Genomic DNA, 25,318 nt, shown 5'->3' with positions numbered 1-25,318 from the left:
ACCCTCTCCGAGTTGGGCATCTCCGGCGCTGCTCACTCTTGGATTGCGTCCTACCTGACAGGTCGCTCCTACCAGGTGCCGTGGCGAGACACACAATTAATTTTCTCCTTTCCCCCTTCTGATAACCAGGTGGCGAATCGCATCACTGCATGTCTGGCAGACATATCAGTGTGGATGTCCGATCACAACCTCAAGCTGAACCTCGGCAAGACAGAGCTGCTCTTCCTCCTGGGGAAGGACTTCCCGCCCCATGATCTCGCCATGACGGTTGACAACTCCATTGTGTCCTCCTCCCAGAGTGCAAAGAGCCTTGGCGTGACCCTGGACAACACCTTGTCGTTCTCCGCTAACATCAAAGCGGTGACCCGATCCTGCAGGTTCATGCTCTACAACATTCGCGGAGTACGACCCTACCTTACACAGAAAGCGGCACAGGTCCTAATCCAGGCACTTGTCATCTCCCATCTGGATTACTGCAACACGCTGTTGGCTGGGAACCCTGCCTGTGCCATTAAACCCCTAGAACGTATCCAGAATGCTGCAGCCCGTCTGGTGTTCAGCCTTCCCAAGTTCTCTCATGTCACCCCGCTCCTCCGCACACTCCTCTGGCTTCCAGTTGAAGCTCGCATCTACTACAAAACTATGGTGCTTGCCTACGGAGCTGTGAGGGGAACGGCACCTCCTTACCTTCAGGCTCTGATCAGACCCTACACCCAAACAAGGGCACTACGTTCATCGACCTCTGGCCTGCTAGCCCCCCTACCTCTACGGAAGCACAGTTCCCGCTCAGCCCAGTCAAAGCTATTCGCTGCTCTGGCACCTCAATGGTGGAACAAGTTCCCCCACGACGCCAGGACAGCGGAGTCACTGACCACCTTTCGGAGACACTTGAAACCCTACCTCTTTAAGGAATACCTGGAATTGTATATAATTGTATAACAGTAATCCTTCTACCCACCCCTCCCCCACATTTTTTTTTTAAGGGTTGTTGTCCCACTGGCTATCCTAAATTTGTAAGTCGCTCTGGATAAGAGCGTCTGCTAAATGACTTAAATGTAAAATGTAAATGCAACTTCTCGCCAGCCGACTGTAAGGCACTACAGAGGGCAGTGTGTACGGCCCAGTACATCACTGGGGCCAAGCTTCCTGCCATCCAGGACCTATATACTAGGCGGTGTCAGAGGAAGGCCCTACAAATTGTCAAAGACTCCAGTCACTCAAGTCATAGACTGTTCTCTCTGCTACCGCACGGCAAGCGGTACCGGAGCGCCAAGTCTAGGTCCAAAAGGCTCCTTAACAGCTTCTACCCCCAAGCCATAAGACTGCTGAACAGTTAATCAAATGGCCACCCAGACTATTTGCATTGACCCCCCCCCTTTGTTTTTTAAATTTAAACTGCTGCTACACTCTATTTATTATCTATGTATAGTCACTTTACCCCTACCTACATGTACAAATTACCTCGACTAACCTGTACCCCGCACATTGACTCGGTTGGTCGAGACCGGGGGGGAAGTGATAATCAGCATTAACCAATCACCCCCCAGAACTAATCAGACCTGTTGATGGTGTATTTCCTGGGAGAATACATATATATATATATATTTTTTTTAAAGTCATTTTGCAGATGCTCTTATCCAGCTCTTATCCAGAGCGACTTACAGTTAGTGAGTGCATACTTTAAAAACAAAAAAGTATACTGGCCCCCCGTGGGAATCGAATCCTTGGAGTTAACCAATCACCCCCCAGACCTAATCAGACCTGTTGATGGTGTATGTCCTTGGAGAAGACATTTTATTTTTATTTTTTTATTTTATTTTAGTCATTTAGCAGACGCTCTTATCCAGAGCGACTTACAGTTAGTGAGTGCCTACTTTTTTATTTTTTTCAAGACACCGTGCAGGTAGTGTGTGTGTGTGTCCTGCTAGAAGTGAGACAAGGGTAACGAGGCGTTTCCACACGCTCAGTCAGCCACACATCCTACAGGCCAACCACAGCACAGAGCAGACAATCAATAAGCCTACAGCTCATATAGAATATGAATAGGCCGTAGGGGGATTTGGCGATCTGTTTAAACAACAAGTGGTATGAAGCATGAATAACAAGCTTATATGAATGACTCATAACTCATCTACTAATGTAAACTTGTTATTCATGCTTCACACCATTCAGGTGCTAATTGAAAACCAATGTTACCCTAAATCAGACTGAAGGGGAATAAATGATGGTTTGATTAGATGACATCACCAGGCTGAATATGGGTAATGATTTACTTTGACTATATATCCATAACGCATTTATTACACCTCTAAGCATTTCATTCATAAAGCATTTATAACGCATTTATGAACATGCCTCACTTATCAAAAGGCATATGGACACAACACAGAATGTTAAAGGAAATATGAACATTTTACTTAAATCTTCCAGATGTAGGAGAGAAAACAATTGCTGAGGACAATCGCCGAAGAATTCTACTATTGGCAATGTTCTTTAATAGATTTCACAAAGATTAACATTCAAAGCATTCAAATCCAATTCCCCATTTCAGACTCATAGCAATAGCTATTTTAGTGAGTAAAACGTACTAACACAGGGTGGTAAAGCTAGCTAGCTAGCATTTCCCCCTTTTTCGCTAATTTATATAGATAGCTAAGCCCCTGTCATCAAACATACTCTGCCCTTGCAAAAGAGTCCCTTTCTTAAGCTTAGCTGATAGATAAACTATTTCCAGCAGCTGTAGTATTGAATAATGATTTATTACCACCAGTTCGTAGGAACAGTATTAGAAATAAAGTAAGAGTATGCTGAATACTAAGCTTAATTCTCACTAATAGCACAACTTGGATTTTTTCCTATGTTAAATAATTCCCCAAACATGGCAAGATCAATTACATAGAACAGATATCTCCAACCATGCAGCTATCAAGAAAATATGCATATATATCACTTAAATGATCATCCACACACAATATCATCATGAATTGATGAAGTTTGTGCCACGGTCAGACTTGATTTGTTTGGCTGGTCCTCTGATAGAAAATAACCACTGCAGAGTATTTATGAAGCTCGAGGAGTCCATTGACCCAATGACTTCAATGTGTATGGCCCTGGTGCTAGTCCACCCCTGGTGCGACGTGCTGTAACCATCCATGGTCCAAATACATCTAACCCGACAAAAGGGAGGGTCAGTGCTGAGGTGATCCATAGGTAAGTCCGACATCTTCTGAGTCTCTATCCTCCCACGTAGTCTTCTGCAGATGACACATTGATGGAGTATGCTGTTGACGCACCGTTTTCCACCAATGAGCCACGGACCAGATGCTCTCAAAGCACTGTTAGTGAAGTGGCGCCCTTGATCATGGACCTGCTGGTGGTGGTGTTGGATGAGTAGAGTCACGGTGTGTCCAGGTGGGATAAGACTGTTGATATCATCTTTACCTAGGCTTGCTTGGGACAGGCATCCTCCAATCCTCAGTACATTTACATTTACGTCATTTAGCAGACGCTCTTATCCAGAGCGACTTACAAATTGGTGCATTCACCTTATAGCCAGTGGGATAACCACTTTACAATAGTTTTTTTTTTTTCTTTGTGGTGGGGTAAGGGGGGGTAGAAGGATGACTTTATCCTATCCCAGGTATTCCTTAAAGAGGTGTGGTTTCAAGTGTCTTCATCGATGTAGGGGCACAGACTGAAGAGTGGGCTCTGCTTAGGAATGGCTTTACGTTCTCTGATGCATTCCAATTCCTCTTGAAAGGCGTTGTGTTGCAGACTGCGGATTATGATGGTCTTGGCTTGATCCAGATGGAGCAGGGTTTGTTACTTTGCAGCTGCTGTCTTCCTTGAAGGAGGAGCCTTGCTGTTGCGTGTGTCAGTGCTTGCCAGCTTGAGAACCTCTCAAAGTGCTTGGAGTCAAACTTTTTGCTGGAGACATTGGTGGCGTGACAAGCAACTTGGGGGCAGAGCCGGGGTCAACCAAGTTGAAAGGTGTGTGAAGGGTTTCTGGCTCTGCTGACCTGAACAAGGTATGTGCTTGCACCTCTGGGCTGGTAGATCTCCTGATACGTTGCACCCTCCTATTCACATACACATATAATCATCTGGAGTCATTGTGAATATAACCCAGGACCTCTTTACTATCAGAGAAGAATGTGACTGCCGCGATGGCGTTAGTGGATGCATCTCAGAAGACGCACATCTCTTTCTTGTGTGCTTTGTAGAGAAGGTGGAGGTGGAGGTGCGAGAGATCTTGACCTGCTCAAGCTCCTTCAGTGAGTCTCTCCATAGCTTCTATTTCTTGAACTTCACTTCTGGGAGAGGGACATCCCAGTCACAAGCCTCAATGGAGAGAGCTCTCTGAGTAGAGACCTTCCTCAAATGCTTACAGGGGGCGGCAAATCCAAGCGGGTCGAACAGGCTGTAGATTGTCGACAAGACTCCACGTCTAGTGTATGGTTTCTCTGCTGAAGAGACCTGAAATGTGAAGAAAACATCTGTGATGTCCCAGCTCACCCTGAGACTTCTGGGAGGTCGGCACTCAGATCCAGGTCCTTTAACATCTGGAGGCTCTTATGACCTCTGCCTTGTTAGAGGCGATCTTGTGCAGGCGTAAGTTGGAGAGGGCCAACATCTCTTGGATGTTCTGGAGAAGAGTAATGGCTTCCCTCTCTGCGGGGAGGGATACGAGAACATCGTTGACGTAAAAGTTCCTCTTGACGAAGTGCCTTGCCTCTGCTCCAGGTGGCTCTCCTGAGCCCATACATACCACTGCAGAGGACGGGCTATTGCCAAAGACGTGAACCCGCATCCTGTACTCCACAATTTCATCATCCAGGTCGTTGTTGTGGTACCAGAGGAATCGCAGATAGTTCCGATGGTCTTCACAAAGCACTGGAACATCTGGTGCCCGTTCTCTGGAATGTCTGTCTTGAAGGCATTAACTGGTGAAGGCTTGTGTGCCCCTCCGAGACAAACATCTCCCACTATCACCCAGCTGAGGGCTAGTCGCTAGGCGAAGGGAGCGTGCAGGGGCCCGTTGCGCTGCTCCAGCCCCTTGTGCACCTGGATGATGTCTCTCCCTAGAAGTAGCAGGATCTCAGCCTGAGGGTTCAGATGGGGTATCTTAGTGGCTAAGAACTTGAGTTGAGGGTGGTACTTTGTAACATCTGGTGTAGGGATTTCTGCCCTATTGTCTGGGAGCTCGTTGCACCCGATGAGTGTGGGAAGAGGTAAACAGGTCTTTTCATCAGCTGATTCCACAATGAATCCTCTGGCCTACAGTCTTCGTGATACCTGAGCACGTCTTGAGGGTGTAGGGTGAGGCATCATTGGCTACCTTGAACATCTTGACGAAGGTTGACCTTGCCAAAGACTTGTTACTTTGGTCATCCAGAATGGCGTATGTTCTCATCTTCTGCTCAGGATGATCTTCTGGGTAGACATTAATAAGACAGATCTTGGAGCAGGATTTCCCCCGGGGGCTGTCTCCACAGACTTCAGTACAGGTGGACGTGGTAACTGGAGAGGAAGGAGACTCGTCTTCCTCCCCACCATGCTGGGCGGAAGAGCTGAAGGCATCTTTCTGAGACCAAGGGGCAGGACCGGCGTGAAGAGCTGCAATATGCTTGTTGCTTTCGCACTCGGAGCACTGGATAACAGCTTTACAACTCTTCACCTGGGTGTGCTGTTGAAGAGACACACCTAAAGCCTAGAGTTCTCTCCAAGGAAGGTTTTCCTTTCCTCTAGGGGCTTCTCCCTAAAGCCTCTACACTTTCGCAGGGGGTGTGGCTTTTTGTGGATAGGGCATTGTTTGTTAGGGTCATCCTCCTTCTTAGATTCATCTTTCTGGATGGCATTATCCACTTCTGTCTTGTGCACTCTGATAGGGGTTCTCACCGTTCTCATTGAGAATTTCTCTCCTTTAGGTGGCGCTATGCTGGAAGTGGAAGTGATGAAGCTTGGGTCGTTCCTCATTTTTGCTTCCGCAAGGATTAAACTGGAGAAGAACGAGAAGGGTGGGAAGCTGACACCATGTTGCTGTTTGTATTTGGTCCCTTGTGACATCCACTTCTCCTGAAGGTTGATGCCCCTTGCAATGTCCAGGTAAAACAGGCCGGGTAAATCACCTTTCACCTAAACGATCATCCATAGAAAATATCATCATGAATTGAAAGGTAAGTATGTTATTGTTTTACTTACAGACAATGCTTCTACAAATTGATTGCAAGAAGGATGGAGTTTGATAATATGTGCAGCTCCACATAGAGACTTTCACCATTTGCAATGCTATCAAGGATTCTTCTTTTACAGGATATAGAAACTTAAGCAAACATACCTTATAAGTGTGCATCTAGTGGCCAACAATGGAATTGACCTTAAAATGAACTGCAGGGCCAGAACAAAACCCATGAAACATTTAGTTAAGAATGTTATTTCCCTACTTACATTGTATTTTCATTGGCACATTACAAACCTTTTAAAACACGACAAATTAACAGACAGAGACCAGTTGTTTTTATTTTGACTGCAGAGGAGAGGTGAGAGGTCAGTGTGACATCACTTCCGGGTGACAACTTCCTTTCTTCTGCCTTGTTATTAGCTCTTTTAGTTAAATGTGCAAATGTACAATATCAGTCATGAAATAGTGAACAAAAAGGTTCACAAAATGTTTAATTAGTAATTCTTTGATTATTTTTGTTGAAGCGAAAGGTCAACAGGAAGTGACATTTCACTGACCTCTCACATTCTCTTCCCTTGTAGCCAAACGTCATGATGTTAGGCAGGGCGAACCCGTTTTGGTAATTTCTGGTATATCATCAAAATAAATAAATCACAGTACGTTTTTGGACTCATTCAGCAGTTTTGACCTGATTAAGTACAATACCAGTGGAAATTAATTTTGAAAGTTCAATTTATATTCCTAAAACTTAAGTGGAAAATGATGCTGTCGCTGCTTCCTGTTGACAAGACATATTGATAAATAGCACAATGTCAAAGTGTCCAAGTCAATAACCGATATGCAGAACCAGTTGGTGATGTTGAACGCCTAAACAATGTTCTATCCAATAGTCATCATAATATAAACCTTAGAAACTGCACATGCACCAAAAACCCTGTTGTTGTGTGGCAATAAATCATTAATCGATTAGGTGGAGGGATATGCACTGTTGAAACTACCACAACTTAAAAACCACATGGAAACTGGATATATTTTTTTAGTCACTGGTTAGCTGCAGAACACAGCTAGCTACATTTTGGAGTGTTGCATTTTGATACCAGGGTCACCAAAACAGAAAGAGAAATGTAACACTGTTTTGTCAATCACTCCAATCGATCGTCACGTTGAAATCAATAGAACAGGGGGGCAAACGTTTGGGCTGTCTTGCTGTTTAATCTAACACTATTCAAAGGCCACACGGAAACTTGGAATAACCTGTTCAACTTGTAGAAGGATTCTATTCATATTTTGGATGTTGATTTCGGGAAGCTGCCATCACTGAAAAGGGAATAAACCACTTTTTCTGTTAGTTAATTTCAACGAATCATGACCCACCACAGGATATCAACAGTGACATACCATGTAGAGATGATCCTAAGTACAGTTTAACCATGTAGAGATGTAGAGATGCTCCTAAGTACAGTTTAACCAGGCGCTAGACTAGAACGTCCATACGGTTCTATTTCCATACGGTTCTATTTCCATACGGTTCTATTTCCATACGGTTCTGTGTCCATACGGTTCTATTTCCATACGGTTCTGTGTCCATACGGTTCTATTTCCATACGGTTCTATTTCCATACGGTTCTATTTCCATACGGTTCTGTGTCCATACGGTTCTATTTCCATACGGTTCTGTGTCCATACGGTTCTATTTCCATACGGTTCTGTGTCCATACGGTTCTATTTCCATACGGTTCTATTTCCATACGGTTCTATTTCCATACGGTTCTGTGTCCATACGGTTCTATTTCCATACGGTTCTGTGTCCATACGGTTCTATTTCCATGCGGTTCTGTGCAGCAGGCTGAACGTTTGACATCCCTGATGATGTTTCTGTCTCTTAATTGATCCTCTTGGTAAAGGTTTGCAATGTGCAAAAGTACAATGTAAGTGTTAAAAATAGTGAGATAGCTACCATTGTTAACTAAATGTTTTATTCATTTTATGGTGATTTCGTAACGTTTATTGCTGAGTTGGCAAAAGTGTTGACATTGCCAGGGGCTTTGCTAGCTGCTAGCTAGGCTACATTAGTGAATAAGGGGGAACACTAGCTAGCTTTACCACCGTGTTAGTACGTTTTACTCACTAAAATAGCTATTGCTATGAGTCTAAAATGGGGAATTGAATTTGAATCTTTGTTAAATCTATTCAAGAAATGTCCAACTGAAAAATGTAAACAGTAGGATTCTTCGGCGATGTCCTCAGCAATAGATTTCTGTGCTAGGCTACATCTGGAAAATGTCAATAAAATGATAATATTTCCTTTAACATTGTGTTGTGTCCATATTCTTTTTGATAAGGGAGGGATGTTTATAAATGCTTTATAAATGCTTTATGACTTGGGAAATAGATCTGCCTTTACTTTGACTGCATATAATTCATACAGATACCCTTCATGTGTGTGTTATGACCAACATAGGACTAATTGTGACACGGAGGAGGGCTGTTAATGAGTAACGATAAAAGAGTTATGATATGACCCTCAACTACACCATTTCATCTGTAAAATGTACCCTGAGGATTAAACCCTGTGTAGATCTTCATGCACCATTGACCTCAGCGAGAAGAAGAAGAAGTCACTGGCCGGTGAAATGGGGCTGGTACAGTCTATACTGTATATCAGAATAATTTTCATAGCCTGGTTTGGCCTTTTGGCTTATTCACTAACACTGGTATGGCAGAAGCACACTTTTGATAATGATGACGCTACACTATCATGGTAATGATGCATTACATTTAAATTTGAGTCATTTAGCAGACGCTCTTATCCAGAGCGACTTACAGTTAGTGAGTGCATACATTGTTATTTTTATTTTTTTCATACTGGCCCCCCATGGGAATCGAACCCACAACCCTGGCGTTGCAAACACCATGCTCTACCAACTGAGCTACATCCCTGCCAGCCTGGGTCTCCCGGTCGCGGCCGGCTGCGACAGAGCCTGGATTCGAACCAGGATCTCTAGTGGCACAGCTAGCACTGCGATGCAGTGCCTTAGACCACTGCGCCACTCGGGACCTGTTATAACACATTCACAAAATACTTATAGATGTGTAATGAATGGATAGGTAGTCAAAGTGACAACTCAATCCAAAACACTGCATTCTGACAACTCTATCCAAAACACTGCATTCTGACAACTCAATCCAAAACACTGCATTCTGACAATTCAATCCAAAACACTGCATTCTGACAACTCAATCCAAAACACTGCATTCTGACAACTCTATCCAAAACACTGCATTCTGACAACTCTATCCAAAACACTGCATTCTGACAACTCAATCCAAAACGCTGCATTCTGACAACTCAATCCAAAACGCTGCATTCTGACAACTCAATCCAAAACACTGCATTCTGACAATTCAATCCAAAACACTGCATTCTGACAACTCAATCCAAAACACTGCATTCTGACAACTCTATCCAAAACACTGCATTCTGACAACTCTATCCAAAACACTGCATTCTGACAACTCTATCCAAAACACTGCATTCTGACAACTCTATCCAAAACACTGCATTCTGACAACTCAATCCAAAACACTGCATTCTGACAACTCAATCCAAAACACTGCATTCTGACAACTCTATAAAAAACGCTGCATTCTGACAACTCAATCCAAAACACTGCATTCTGACAACTCTATCCAAAACACTGCATTCTGACAACTCTATCCAAAACACTGCATTCTGACAACTCAATCCAAAACGCTGCATTCTGACAACTCAATCCAAAACACTGCATTCTGACAACTCAATCCAAAACACTGCATTCTGACAACTCTATCCAAAACACTGCATTCTGACAACTCAATCCAAAACACTGCATTCTGACAACTCAATCCAAAACACTGCATTCTGACAACTCTATAAAAAACGCTGCATTCTGACAACTCAATCCAAAACACTGCATTCTGACAACTCTATCCAAAACACTGCATTCTGACAACTCTATCCAAAACACTGCATTCTGACAACTCTATAAAAAACGCTGCATTCTGACAACTCTATCCAAAACACTGCATTCTGACAACTCTATCCAAAACACTGCATTCTGACAACTCTATCCAAAACACTGCATTCCGACAACTCTATCCAAAACACTGCATTCTGACAACTCTATCCAAAACGCTGCATTCTGACAACTCAATCCAAAACACTGCATTCTGACAATTCAATCCAAAACACTGCATTCTGACAACTCAATCCAAAACACTGCATTCTGACAACTCTATAAAAAACGCTGCATTCTGACAACTCAATCCAAAACACTGCATTCTGACAACTCTATCCAAAACACTGCATTCTGACAACTCTATCCAAAACACTGCATTCTGACAACTCTATAAAAAACGCTGCATTCTGACAACTCTATCCAAAACACTGCCTTCTGACAACTCTATCCAAAACACTGCATTCTGACAACTCTATCCAAAACACTGCATTCCGACAACTCTATCCAAAACACTGCATTCTGACAACTCTATCCAAAACACTGCATTCTGACAACTCAATCCAAAACGCTGCATTCTGACAACTCAATCCAAAACGCTGCATTCTGACAACTCAATCCAAAACACTGCATTCTGACAATTCAATCCAAAACACTGCATTCTGACAACTCAATCCAAAACACTGCATTCTGACAACTCTATCCAAAACACTGCATTCTGACAACTCTATCCAAAACACTGCATTCTGACAACTCTATCCAAAACACTGCATTCTGACAACTCTATCCAAAACACTGCATTCTGACAACTCAATCCAAAACACTGCATTCTGACAACTCAATCCAAAACACTGCATTCTGACAACTCTATAAAAAACGCTGCATTCTGACAACTCAATCCAAAACACTGCATTCTGACAACTCTATCCAAAACACTGCATTCTGACAACTCTATCCAAAACACTGCATTCTGACAACTCAATCCAAAACGCTGCATTCTGACAACTCAATCCAAAACACTGCATTCTGACAACTCTATCCAAAACACTGCATTCTGACAACTCTATCCAAAACACTGCATTCTGACAACTCTATAAAAAACGCTGCATTCTGACAACTCTATCCAAAACACTGCATTCTGACAACTCTATCCAAAACACTGCATTCTGACAACTCTATCCAAAACACTGCATTCCGACAACTCTATCCAAAACACTGCATTCTGACAACTCTATCCAAAACGCTGCATTCTGACAACTCAATCCAAAACACTGCATTCTGACAATTCAATCCAAAACACTGCATTCTGACAACTCAATCCAAAACACTGCATTCTGACAACTCTATAAAAAACGCTGCATTCTGACAACTCAATCCAAAACACTGCATTCTGACAACTCTATCCAAAACACTGCATTCTGACAACTCTATCCAAAACACTGCATTCTGACAACTCTATAAAAAACGCTGCATTCTGACAACTCTATCCAAAACACTGCATTCTGACAACTCTATCCAAAACACTGCATTCTGACAACTCTATCCAAAACACTGCATTCCGACAACTCTATCCAAAACACTGCATTCTGACAACTCTATCCAAAACGCTGCATTCTGACAACTCAATCCAAAACACTGCATTCTGACAATTCAATCCAAAACACTGCATTCTGACAACTCAATCCAAAACACTGCATTCTGACAACTCTATAAAAAACGCTGCATTCTGACAACTCAATCCAAAACACTGCATTCTGACAACTCAATCCAAAACACTGCATTCTGACAACTCTATAAAAAACGCTGCATTCTGACAACTCAATCCAAAACACTGCAGTCTGACAACTCTATCCAAAACACTGCATTCTGACAACTCTATAAAAAACGCTGCATTCTGACAACTCTATCCAAAACACTGCATTCCGACAACTCTATCCAAAACACTGCATTCTGACAACTCTATCCAAAACACTGCATTCTGACAACTCTATCCAAAACACTGCATTCCGACAACTCTATCCAAAACACTGCATTCTGACAACTCTATCCAAAACACTGCATTCTGACAACTCTATAAAAAACGCTGCATTCTGACAACTCTATCCAAAACACTGCATTCTGACAACTCTATAAAAAACGCTGCATTCTGACAACTCTATCCAAAACACTGCATTCTGACAACTCTATCCAAAACACTGCATTCCGACAACTCTATCAAAAACACTGCATTCTGACAACTCTATCCAAAACACTGCATTCTGACAACTCTATCCAAAACACTGCATTCCGACAACTCTATCCAAAACACTGCATTCTGACAACTCTATCCAAAACACTGCATTCTGACAACTCTATCCAAAACACTGCATTCTGACAACTCAATCCAAAACACTGCATTCTGACAACTCAATCCAAAACACTGCATTCTGACAACTCTATAAAAAACGCTGCATTCTGACAACTCAATCCAAAACACTGCATTCTGACAACTCTATCCAAAACATGCACTATAGTTCCCTCCCTCCCTCCCACCACTAGTAAATCTGAAGGGGCCTTTTCCAGTTTTACAGGAACAGCGTCTTATTAAATGGTTGATTTCACATGACATAGTGTGAATGTCTTAAAGTAACTTTATTGATATGTGTGCATTGGAAAGGGGAACTCTGGACAGTAGATTTACACAGAGACAGAGACAGAGAGAGAGACAGAGACAGACTGAGAGACAGTCACACACAGAGACAGAGAGAGAGACAGAGACAGACACACACAGATTAGCGAGGAAGAGAGGCTACATTTCTCCCTCAACTAGTCTTAAAACTGAAGGAAGTGGTTTCACCGCCCAGTTATGAAGGGAGGAGAGGAGGAGAGGAAGGACTGATAACCCTCCATATCAGTGTGAGGCAGCAGGGTCTGTCTCCTCTTTATGACATCACTCTCTGAGTATGAACCTTCCCATAAACCCCTATGTTCCCTGGGGTCTCCCAACCATGACATCAGGGGAGGAGAGGGAGGAAGGGAGGGAGAGAGATAAAGATTATTTGACTTCTTCTATGTGTGACTGGTAGACATAACAGCCAATCAGCTCTCTGTGGAGAGCAGCCCTGCAGCGAAGCATATCTTTCACAAACACAAACACACACACACACACACACACACACACACACACGACGTCTCTGTACATCAGCCCCCTCAGGCTGTAAGGTCTCCATCTTCCCTGACCCACTGTCTGTCAATCACTACCATCACATGTAACGTAGAAGCAGGGAGTCAGGAAGCAAGTGCAGTTAGTGAGTTTAATGAGGAAGAACATTGAACGATACATTTACATTTTAGTCATTTAGCAGACGCTCTTATCCAGAGCGACTTACAGTTAGTGATTGCATACATTTTCATACTGGCCCCCCGTGGGAAACGAACCCACAACCCTGGCGTTGCAAGCGCCATGCTCTACCAACTGAGCTGTGCTCTACCAACTGAGCCGTGCTCTACCAACTGAGCCGTGCTCTACCAACTGAGCCGTGCTCTACCAACTGAGCCCTGCTCTACCAACTGAGCCGTTCTCTACCCACTGAGCCGTTCTCTACCCACTGAGCCGTGCTCTACCCACTGAGCCGTGCTCTACCCACTGAGCCGTGCTCTACCCACTGAGCCGTGCTCTACCCACTGAGCCGTGCTCTACCAACTGAGCCGTGCTCTACCAACTGAGCCGTGCTCTACCAACTGAGTCGTGCTCTACCAACTGAGCCGTGCTCTACCCACTGAGCCGTGCTCTACCAACTGAGCCGTGCTCTACCAACTGAGCCGTGCTCTACCAACTGAGCCGTGCTCTACCAACTGAGCCGTGCTCTACCAACTGAGCCCTGCTCTACCAACTGAGCCCTGCTCTACCAACTGAGCCCTGCTCTACCAACTGAGCCGTGCTCTACCAACTGAGCCGTGCTCTACCCTTGAGCCGTGCTCTACCCACTGAGCCGTGCTCTACCAACTGAGCCGTGCTCTACCAACTGAGCCCTGCTCTACCTACTGAGCCCTGCTCTACCAACTGAGCCCTGCTCTACCAACTGAGCCCTGCTCTACCAACTGAGCCCTGCTCTACCAACTGAGCCGTGCTCTAACAACTGAGCCGTGCTCTACCAACTGAGCCCTGCTCTACCAACTGAGCCGTGCTCTACCCACTGAGCCCTGCTCTACCAACTGAGCCCTGCTCTACCAACTGAGCCCTGCTCTACCAACTGAGCCGTGCTCTACCAACTGAGCCGTGCTCTACCAACTGAGCCCTGCTCTACCAACTGAGCCGTGCTCTACCAACTGAGCCCTGCTCTACCCACTGAGCCGTGCTCTACCCACTGAGCCGTGCTCTACCAACTGAGCGGTGCTCTACCAACTGAGCCGTGCTCTACCAACTGAGCCGTGCTCTACCAACTGAGCCGTGCTCTACCAACTGAGCCGTGCTCTACCAACTGAGCCGTGCTCTACCCACTGAGCCGTGCTCTACCCACTGAGCCGTGATCTACCCACTGAGCCCTGCTCTACCCACTGAGCCCTGCTCTACCAACTGAGCCCTGCTCTACCAACTGAGCCCTGCTCTACCAACTGAGCCGTGCTCTACCTCTACCAACTGAGCCGTGCTCTACCAACTGAGCCGTGCTCTACCCACTGAGCCGTGCTCTACCCACTGAGCCGTGCTCTACCAACTGAGCCCTGCTCTACCAACTGAGCCGTGCTCTACCAACTGAGCCGTGCTCTACCAACTGAGCCCTGCTCTACCAACTGAGCCCTGCTCTACCAACTGAGCCGTGCTCTACCAACTGAGCCCTGCTCTACCAACTGAGCCGTGCTCTACCAACTGAGCCGTGCTCTACCAACTGAGCCGTGCTCTACCAACTGAGCCGTGCTCTACCAACTGAGCCGTGCTCTACCAACTGAGCTACAGGGGACAAAACAAGAAAAGCGTCTAAACATAAACAATATTGCCTGGTGGGTGATAACAATGGAGTGCTGTATAAAGGGGAAGGCATCAGGGAGGTGATGAAGTCCAGGTGTGGCTGAATATGGGTTGCCAGGACCGGTGGTTAGTTGACCGGTGACGTCCAGCGCCGGAGAGGGGGAGCGGGAGTGGACGTCACACATCAGACCCGCAGGAAGAGTGAAAGGGAGAGGACCTGGGGGGTACAGGTACAGGAGACAGACAGGAACTGGGGGGTACAGGTACAGGAGACAGACAGGAACTGGGGGGTACAGGTACATGAGACATAGACAGGAACTGGGGGGTACAGGTAAATGGGACAGACAGGAACTAGGGGGTACAGGTAAAGGGGACAGACAGGAACTAGGGGGTACAGGAGACTGACAGGAACTAGGGGGTACAGGTAAAGGGGACAGACAGGAACTGGGGGGTACAGGTAAATGGGACAGACAGGAACTAGGGGGTACAGGTACATGAGACATAGACAGGAACTGGGGGGTACAGATAAAGGGGACAGACAGGAACTAGGGGGTACAAGTACAGGACACAGACAGGAACTGGGGGGTACAGGGAGAGGAGAAAGACAGACAGGAACTGGGCGGTACAGGGAGAGGAGACAGACAGACAGGAACTGGGCGGTACAGGGAGAGGAGACAGACAGACAGGAACTGGGCGGTACAGGGAGAGGAGACAGACAGACAGGAACTGGGCGGTACAGGGAGAGGAGACAGACAGTAAACGGGGATACAGGGAGAGGAGACAGACAGGAACTGGGCGGTACAGGGAGAGGAGACAGACAGACAGGAACTGGGCGGTACAGGGAGAGGAGACAGACAGACAGACAGGAACTGGGCGGTACAGGGAGAGGAGACAGACAGACAGGAACTGGGCGGTACAGGGAGAGGAGATAGACAGACAGGAACTGGGCGGTACAGGGAGAGGAGACTGACAGACAGGAACTGGGCGGTACAGGGAGAGGAGACAGACAGACAGGAACTGGGCGGTGCAGGGAGAGGAGACAGACAGACAGGAACTGGGCGGTACAGGGAGAGGAGATAGACAGACAGGAACTGGGCGGTACAGGGAGAGGAGACTGACAGACAGGAACTGGGCGGTACAGGGAGAGGAGACAGACAGACAGGAACTGGGGAGTACAGGTTCCTGTTAGCGCCTGCTGAGGTTCACTAGAGAATGTGCACCACCCAGGGCTGTGTGATCCATCAGATATCACTGTTCTCTCCCAATAACTTACCTACACTGCTCCACTGTACAGCAACATACAGAGAACACCCACCAGCTACACACACACACTAATGCAGCTAGGCCATTTCCTGTGAGCACTAAACACACACCATCACTATGGGCACAGAGTTTCTAAACCCAGAGGCGCGACATCGCTAGTTTTCCGGGAACCATTGTGAAACAGACCAAGCAGACAAGGCTGATAGAAGTTCTAACTTAGTTGTTTCATTTTCTCCAAATCTAAAGGCACAACCTAGATTTGAGCCAAGGTCTTCAGTAGTTGAACATGTCCAACCTCGTGAATGTGACAAACTGACATGTTTTCAATTTAGTCAAAAACAACTGGAAGGAGTGTCGTTAGACACGATGACGTGATTCTACGTATGAGCTTAGCGAGCCAATGTCACCTTGACATCACCTACACGTGTGTTCTTGGATTTCTATTGGAGAAGCAGTTTCTGCCCATCTTCTGTCTTTGCTATGGGTCAGGGTTAAAAGTCATGGTTAGGGTCAGGGTAAGAGGTCATGGGTTAGGGTCAGGGTAAGAGGTCATGGTTAGGGTCAGGGTAAGAGGTCATGGGTTAGGGTCAGGGTAAGAGGTCATGGGTTAGGGTCAGGGTAAGAGGTCATGGGTTAGGGTCAGGGTAAGAGGTCATGGTTAGGGTCAGGGTAAGAGGTCATGGGTTAGGGTCAGGGTAAGAGGTCATGGGTTAGGGTCAGGGTAAGAGGTCATGGTTAGGGTCAGGGTAAGAGGTCATGGGTTAGGGTCAGGGTAAGAGGTCATGGTTAGGGTCAGGGTAAGAGGTCATGGGTTAGGGTCAGGGTAAGAGGTCATGGGTTAGGGTCAGGGTAAGAGGTCATGGTTAGGGTCAGGGTAAGAAGTCAGGGGATAGGGATGGGGAGTCTACCCTGAAGGCAGAGAGACGGATAATAAACGATTAGAGGTTTGGATTTCCCCTCAGTATATAGACCTAACACACACACACACACAACGGGTGGTATACCATCTTCAACCCCGTCTCTCTCTGGTCGTTTGTTTACGTGTTTACTGCGGAATGCTGGGTAGCCAGGAGCCAATAGGGAGAGGGGTCGTGACCCTAGACTCAACAAACATTCTTCCATTGCAATGAGATAAACAAGCTCACTATCATAATACAAGACTGTACATAATACAATAATACTATTAACAGCCTGTCTGATTATTGACTCCTCCTAAAGATGAGTTTACATCCATCTATCTACAGTAGGTTGGTAAACTGGGGCTCCAGACCAGTCACAATGACATTAATATTTGGTCTGTTGCATAAACGCAACCCAAAAGCTCCCTAAAATAAACCTGGTGGACACACTACAGATCTGCTGTAACATCATACCTGATCTGATCTCTTCCAACAACAATTTCAACAGCCTATTACCCAATGGGAATGGTGAGTATTGTTGCCGACAGCCACAGATCCATGAGAGTAACATGTGTGCTCATTAGAGCTGTGTTGGTGCAGGCTAGCTCCAGATACAGTAGTTAAACTGCCTTTGAACTTTTAATAGAACCCTGAAACCCAACCAGGCCTTAAAACACAGGGAGAGAGAGAGAGAGAGAGAGAGAGAGGAGGGGGAGAGAGAGTGGGATTTAGAGTGAGCGAGAGAGAGAGAGAGAGAGAGAGGGAGAGAGAGAGAGAGAGAGAGAGAGAGAGAGAGAGAGAGGAGGGGGAGAGAGAGTGGGATTTAGAGAGAGCGAGAGAGAGAGAGCGAGAGAGAGAGAGAGAAAGAGAGCAAGAGAGACAGAGAGAGAGCGGGATTTAGAGAGAGAGAGAGAGAGAGAGAGGGATTTAGAGAGAGCGAGAGAGAGAAATAGAGAGAGCGAGAGAGAGAAATAGAGAGAAAGAAAGAGAGAGAGAGAGAAGAGAGATAGAGAGAGAGTGGGATTTAGAGAGAGCGAGAGAGAGAGAGAGAGAGAGAGAGAGAGAGAGAGAGAGAGAGAGAGAGAGAGAGAGAGAGAGAGAGGGATTTAGAGAGAGCGAGAGAGAGCGAGAGAGAGAAAGAGAGAGAGAGAGAGAGCGGGATTTAGAGAGAGCGAGAGAGAGGGATTTAGAGAGAGCGAGAGAGAGATAAGGATTTAGAGAGAGAGAGAGAGGGGGGGGGGGGATTTGGAGAGAGAGAGAGAGAGAGAGAGAGAGAGAGAGGGGGGGATTTAGAGAGAGAGAGAGCAAGAGAGAGAGAGAGAGAGAGAGGGATTTAGAGGGAGAGAGAGTGAGAGAGAGAGAGGGATTTAGAGTGAGCAAGAGAGCGAGGGATTTAGAGAGAGAGAGAAAGAGGGATTTAGAGAGAGAGAGAGAGAGGGGGGGATTTAGAGAGAGAGAGAGAGCGAGAGAGAGAGAGGTACATAAAATTCGACATACCAATTAGGATCTGGCTAAAAATACTTGAATCAGTAATAGAACCCATTGCCCTCTATGGCTGTGAGGTCTGGGGTCCGCTCACCAAGGAAGAATTCACAAAATGGGACAAACACCAAACTGAGACTCTGCATGCAGAATTCTGCAAAAATATCCTCAGTGTACAACGAAAAACACAAAATAATGCATGCAGAGCAGAATCAGGCCGATACCCGCTAATTATAAAAATCCAGAAACGAGACGTTAAATTCTACAACGACCCAAAAGGAAGCGATTCCCAAAACTTCCATAACAAAGCCATCACCTACAGAGAGATGAACCTGGAGAAGAGTCCCCTAAGCAAGCTGGTCCTGGGGCTCTGTTTACAAACAGACCCACAGAGCCCCAGGACAGCAACACAATTAGACCCAAATCATGAGAAAACTAAAAGATAATTACTTGAGACATTGGAAAGAATTAACAAAAAACAGAGCAAACTATAATGCTATTTGGCCCTAAACAGAAAGTACACAATGGCAGAATACCTGACCACTGTGACTGACCCAAAATTAAGGACATCTTTGACCACGTACAGATTCAGTGAGCATAGCCTTGCTATTGAGAAAGGCCACCGAAGGCAGACCTGGCTCTCAAGAGAAGACAGGCTATGTGCACACTGCCCACAAAATGAGGTGGAAACTGAGCTGCACTTCCTAACATCCTGCCAAATGTATGACCATATTAGAGACACATATTTCCCTCAGATTACACAGACCCACAAAAATTTGAAAACAAATCCAATTTGGATAAACTCCCATATCTATTGGGTGAAATACCAGTGTGCAATCACAGCAGCAAGATTTGTGACCTGTTGCCACAATAACCTATATTTATGTTTATTTATTTAACTATTTGCACATCATTACAACACTGTATATATACATAATATGACATTTGAAATGTCTTTATTCTTTTGGAACTTCTCTTAGTTTTTTGTTTACTATTCATATTTATTGTTTATTTCACTTTTTGTTTACTATCTACTTCACTTGCTTTGGTAATGTTAACATACGTTTCCCATGAAAATAAAGCAATTAAATTGAAATTGAATTGAAATTGAGAGAGAGAGAGAGGGGGATTTAGAGAGAGTGTGTGAGAGAGAAAGTGATGTAGAGAAAGCGAGAGAGAGAGATTTAGAGAGAGCGAGAGAGAGAGAGAGAGAGGCATTTAGAGAGAGTGAGAAAGCGGTATGTAGAGAGGAGAGAGAGAATGAGAAAGAGGGGGATTTAGAGAGAGCGGGATGTAGAGAGAGCGAGAGAGATGAAGAGAGAGAGGGATTGAGAGAGAGAGAGAGAGAGAGAGAGAGATAGAGAGATAGAGAGAGAGAGGAAAGAGAGAGCGAGAGAGAGAGAGAGAGAGAACGAGAGACAGAGGAGAGATTGAACACACACCAATCAAAGGTAATGAAGCGCGACATCATAAACATGGACCTGCCGACCTTTGTGATGGACAGCTCTCTCAGCCAATCACAGCTCTGACACAACCGCACCTGCTGACCAATGAGATACCCTGGTTAATTAAGAGCTGGGAGTTCCACATGTGTGATGAAGTTATTTTCAGGAAGCAGATGTTTAGTCTTTTATGGGGTCTTTACTGCAGGTTCAGAGAGGTGTGTGTGTGTGTGTGTGTGTGTGTGTGTGTGTGTGTGTTCCCTGTCAGCAGTATCTGATTAGCTAGATGTCTTAGTTCTGAGGTTCATAATGTGTTGCCTATACACCAGGAGGGGGAGGAGAGGAGAGGAAGGGAATATGGGAGGAGGGGGAGGAGAGGAGGTGAAGAGGGGAGGAGGAGGGGGAGGAGAGGAGGGGAGGGAGGTTGGAGGAGAGGAGGTGAAGAGGGGAGGAGGGGGAGGAGAGGAGGTGAAGAGGGGAGGAGGAGGGGGAGGAGAAGAGGGGAGGGAGGTTGGAGTTATTTTAAAGAGACAGAGTCAGGAGAAACAGACAGCAGCATGAGAAAGAGTAACCGGTCTCTCTGCCACCACCCTGCCCCAGGCTGGTCCTCCACTCCTTCTTCCTCCCCTATGTTGCAGAGTTGCAAAGAAAAAGTCTGGTGTCTGTGTTATTTTGCCCATCTTAATCTTTTATTTTTATTGGCCAGTCTGAGATATTGCTTTTTCTTTGCAACTCTGCCTAGAAGGTCAGCATCCCGGAGTCGCCTCTTCACTGTTGATGTTGAGACTGGTGTTTTGCGGGTACTATTTAATGAAGCTGCCAGTTGAGGACCTGTGAGGCATCTGTTTCTCAAACTAGACACTCTAATGTATTTGTCCTCTTGCTCAGTTGTGCACCGGGGCCTCCCACTCCTCTTTCTATTCTGGTTAGAGCCAGTTTGCGCTGTTCTGTGAAGGGAGTAGTACACTATCCTCAGTTTCTTGGCAATTTCTCACATGGAATAGTCTTTATTTCTCAGAACAAGAATAGACTGACGAGTTTCAGAAGAAAGTTATTTGTTTCTGGCCATTTTGAGCCTGTAATCGAACCCACAATTGCTGATGCTCCAGATACTCAACTAGTCTCAAGAAGGCCAGTTTTATTGCTTCTTTAATCAGCACAACAGTTTTCAGCTATGCTAACATAATTGCAAAAGGGTTTTCTAATGATCAATTAGCTTTTTAAAATGATAAACTTGGATTAGCAAACACAATGTTCCATTGGAACACAGGAATGATGGTTGCTGATAATGGGCCTCTGTATGCCTATGTAGATAATTCCATCAAAACCAGCCGTTTCCAGCTACAATAGCCATTTACAACATTAACAATGTCTACACTGTATTTCTGATCAATTTGATGTTATTTTAATGGACAAAAAAATTGCTTTTCTTTCGATAACAAGGACATTTCTAAGTGACCCCAAACTTTTGACTGGTGCTGTACAGTGGGGAAAAAAAGTATTTAGTCAGCCACCAATTGTGCAAGTTCTCCCACTTAAAAAGATGAGAGAGGCCTGTAATTTTCATCATAGGTACACGTCTTTTGAACAAGTATTTGATACACTGCCGATTTTGCAGGTTTTCCTACTTACAAAGCATGTAGAGGTCTGTAATTTTTATCATAGGTACACTTCAACTGTGAGAGACGGAATCTAAAACAAAAATCCAGAAAATCACATTGTATGATTTTTAAGTAATTAATTTGCATTTTATTGCAAGACATAAGTATTTGATCACCTACCAACCAGTAAGAATTCCGGCTCTCACAGACCTGTTAGTTTTTCTTTAAGAAGCCCTCCTGTTCTCCACTCATTACCTGTATTAACTGCACCTGTTTGAACTCGTTACCTGTATAAAAGACACCTGTCCACACACTCAATCAAACAGACTCCAACCTCTCCACAATGGCCAAGACCAGAGAGCTGTGTAAGGACATCAGGGATACAATTGTAGACCTGCACAAGGCTGGGATGTATGGAGGACTAAAAGTGCCACAATTAAATAAATAAATACACCATTAAATAATTACTTAAATGTGTCATTAATTAATTAAAATTAGAATTAAATACATAAATGTGTTATTAAATGTGTCATTAATTAATTCAAATACCGATTCATTTTATGTAAAATACATATATAATAATTTCACTATTTACATTTACATTTCATGGTCCTGCGTTGGAGTGCTTCCTGAATTACTTAAAACTGTCAAACTGACCCATCAAAAGTTGGTAGGCGGAACCTAACGCCTGATTGGTTACCCTCTGCATCAAGCCAAGACAAATCAATTCCGGATAATGTCAGCAGGTCCTGCTTCTACATCCTCTGCTAAGTTTAAAATGTCTCTAACCAACTCCCTGGAAAGTTGACGGAGATCCTCCATTGTCTCTATCCAGGTTGGCCTACTCTACTTCAGACCAAAGCAATGGATCAGACTAGATTCGCGTTAGCCCCGCCCACTGACTTTGATGGGTCAGTTTGACAGTTTTAAGTAATTCATGAATCACTGCAATGCAGGATCATGAAATGTAAATGTAAATAGTGAAATTATTATATATGTATTTTACATAAAATGAATCGGTATTTGAATTAATTAATGACACATTTAATAACACATTTATGTATTTAATTCTAATTTTAATTAATTAATGACACATTTAAGTAATTATTTAATGGTGTATTTATTTATTTAATTGTGGCACTTTTAGTCCTCCATAGGGATGGGCTACAGGACAATAGGCAAGCAGCTTGGTGAGAAGGCAACAACTGTTGGCGCAATTATTAGAAAATGGAAGAAGTTCAAGATGACGGTCAATCACCCTCGGTCTGGGGCTCCATGCAAGATCTCACCTCGTGGGGCATCAATGATCATGAGGAAGGTGAGGGATCAGGCCAGAACTACACGGCAGGACCTGGTCAATGACCTGAAGAGAGCTGGGACCACAGTCTCAAAGAAAACCATTAGTAACACACTACGCCGTCATGGATTAAAATCCTGCAGCGCACGCAAGGTCCCCCTGCTCAAGCCAGCGTATGTCCAGGCCCGTCTGAAGTTTGCCAATGACCATCTGGATGATCCAGAGGAGGAATGGGAGAAGGTCATGTGGTCTGATGAGACAAAAATAGAGCTTTTTGGTCTAAACTCCACTCGCCGTGTTTGGAGGAAGAAGAAGGATGAGTACAACCCCAAGAACACCATCCCAACCGTGAAGCATGGAGGTGGAAACATCATTCTTTGGGGATGCTTTTCTGCAAAGGGGACAGAACGACTGCACCGTATTGAGGGGAGGATGGATGGGGCCATGTATCGCGAGATCTTGGCCAACAACCTCCTTCCCTCAGTAAGAGCATTGAAGATGGGTCGTGGCTGGGTCTTCCAGCATGACAACGACCCAAAACACACAGCCAGGGCAACTAAGGAGTGGCTCCGTAAGAAGCATCTCAAGGTCCTGGAGTGGCCTAGTCAGTCTCCAGACCTGAACCCAATAGAAACTCTTTGGAGGGAGCTGAAAGTCCGTATTGCCCAGCGACAGCCCCGAAACCTGAAGGATCTGGAGAAGGTCTGTATGGAGGAGTGGACCAAAATCCCTGCTGCAGTGTGTGCAAACCTGGTCAAGAACTACAGGAAACGTATGATCTCTGTAATTGCAAACAAAGGTTTCTGTACCAAATATTAAGTTCTGCTTTTCTGATGTATCAAATACTTATGACATGCAATAAAATGCAAATTAATTACTTAAAAATCATACAATGTGATTTTCTGGATTTTTGTTTTAGATTCCGTCTCTCACAGTTGAAGTGTAACTATGATAAAAATTACAGACCTCTACATGCTTTGTAAGTAGGAAAACCTGCAAAATCGGCAGTGTATCAAATACTTGTTCTCCCCACTGTATATATCCTGATCTACTAGATAAAGGACAACACTGTTCACTTTCATAGCAGCCACATACAAACAGCATGATCACAGCAGCCACATACCAACAGCATGATCATAGCAGCGACGTACAAACAGCATGATCACAGCAGCCACATACCAACAGCATGATCACAGCAGCCACATACCAACAGCATGATCACAGCAGCCACATACCAACAGCATGTTGTATAATTTCTTCTGGCATCTATCTACATGCTCTCCTCCTCTCACCTTTTCCCTTCGCTTGTGGACTTCAGTGCACAACACATCAGCTGTCTGTGACCAGGGAAAAAAACCTTTCCAAGCCAAACCTTCATATCATGGCCGCTAACAGCTACACAGTCATCACTGTCACGACATAGTCAACATAGCTACTAGAACTAACATGTTAGTAAACCCGCTACAATCGTACAGTGAACAGCAAGCAGTTTAGCAGTTACACTGGTGGGACCCGGTGGCAATAAATTAATAAAACCAAAAGCTACCTTGACTTGGAAGAGTTCCAGTGCTGGATAGCCATAGACAGCTAGCTAACATAGCATCCCTCTCTGTTTGAGCCGGGTGTTTGAGTAGGCTAAACTAGCTAAGTAAGTGAAAATATAGATATATACACCTCTCCCTCTCGCTTCTCCTTAATTTAGGAAAAATGTATTTGTTCAAAACTGTTCAACTATTGTCTTTCTCATTCTTTGAGTCAACTACTCACCACATTTTATGCACTGCAGTGCTAGCTAGCTGTAGCTTATGCTTTCAGTACTAGATTCATTCTCTGATCCTTTGATTGAGTGAACAACCTGTCAGTTAATGCTGCAAGAGCTCTGATAGGTTGGAGGACGTCCTACGGAAGTTGTCATAATTACTGTGCAAGTCTATGGACGGGGGTGAGAACCATGAGCCTCCTAGGTTTTGTATTGAAGTCAATGTACCAAGAGGAGGACGGAAGCTAGCTGTCCTCCGGCTACACCAAGGTGCTACTGTAGACCTTCACTGCAAAACTGTGTTTTAATCAATTATTATTATTATTTTTTCACTATTTTTATGAAATTCACTGAGGAGGATGGTCCTCCCCTTCCTCCTCTGAGGAGCCTCCACTGATGTGATATATATCTATATTTATCTAAAAAGTAATACTTTTTTTTTTTTATGTTTCAC

The sequence above is a fragment of the Coregonus lavaretus genome (genome assembly GCF_964263955.1).
Source record: "Coregonus lavaretus genome assembly, contig: HAP1_SCAFFOLD_490, whole genome shotgun sequence".
In the NCBI taxonomy this organism is placed as follows: Eukaryota; Metazoa; Chordata; class Actinopteri; order Salmoniformes; family Salmonidae; genus Coregonus; species Coregonus lavaretus.
This window is presented reverse-complemented; position numbering follows the sequence as displayed.